We start from the raw sequence: 1,001 nt of genomic DNA, 5'->3' as shown, positions 1-1,001 counted from the left end.
TGAAGTTTAAAGGGTATTAAAGAACGCCAACTATGAGCTAGACACTACAAAAGCAAGAAAGGAGCTACCTTTAAAAATGACTTAGGCATCAGCTTCTAGAAGCACAGAGGTAGAAGACTAAATGCTTGATCTCATGAAAAGGCAGCGGTATGAGGGGCTGGGATTTTTAGAACAGAAGGCAGTCTACAAAGGTAATATTCTTGTGAAGGCTTGCAGGAGAAGTCACACATGTGTCTGAGAGACCGGGGAGAGAATGAGCCAGGGCAGAGGAGAGATCTGGAGCATGTTGGGACGGCAGTTGTTTGGGATCTCAAAGTGTTTCTCTTCGATTGAAGTTTAACCAAGAGGAAACTGTGGCTGTGGGAATTAGGTAGGTTTTAAGTTTTGACCTCTACTTTTCCTGGAAGAAAATCGTGCTATCATGTTCCCTTGTGGCTGGAAAGTACTGGTGAAGGTGTCAGACTGTTCTGTGGTGCCCTTGGGGGTAAAAAGAGGAGGCGAGAAGCTGGCTGGGTTGGGACCTGGAGTGGCTATTGCTGTGGTCTGTGAATTTGGGAAGACTTGGGGAAGGAGGGCTCACGTTAGGTTCTCCTCTCACCCTTTCTTTTTCTGTCTCTCTTAAAATACCCCGTGTTCTTGCAGCAGTGTGGCTGCTAATCTAAAATAAAAACAGCAGGAAATGTAAATGGTCAGGTTCTCCTAGCAACAGGAGCCAGCCCACTCAGGGCGTGTGGAGCAGAGCAAAACTGTCCTGAGGCTGAGATGAGGGTGGCTAGGCTAAGGAGGGGGTCTCCTCTTCCAGATGGCCTCCTTTAGCTTCTGCGAGGGATTGGCTGGTGGGAAGATACCTGCTAAACAGAAGAAACCCTCTGTAAGCTGAATCGACAGAGGACCAAGTGTGGAAAGAAAAGGCAGGGCAAAGAACTGGGGTCAGAGAGCAATACTCTGGTGTGACATCCCTCCCTAGGAGTGTGACTGCAGCTGCTTCTCTCAGAGAAGTT

This window comes from Apodemus sylvaticus, chromosome 7, assembly GCF_947179515.1.
Source record: "Apodemus sylvaticus chromosome 7, mApoSyl1.1, whole genome shotgun sequence".
In the NCBI taxonomy this organism is placed as follows: Eukaryota; Metazoa; Chordata; class Mammalia; order Rodentia; family Muridae; genus Apodemus; species Apodemus sylvaticus.
Note: the sequence above shows the minus strand (reverse complement) of the source record.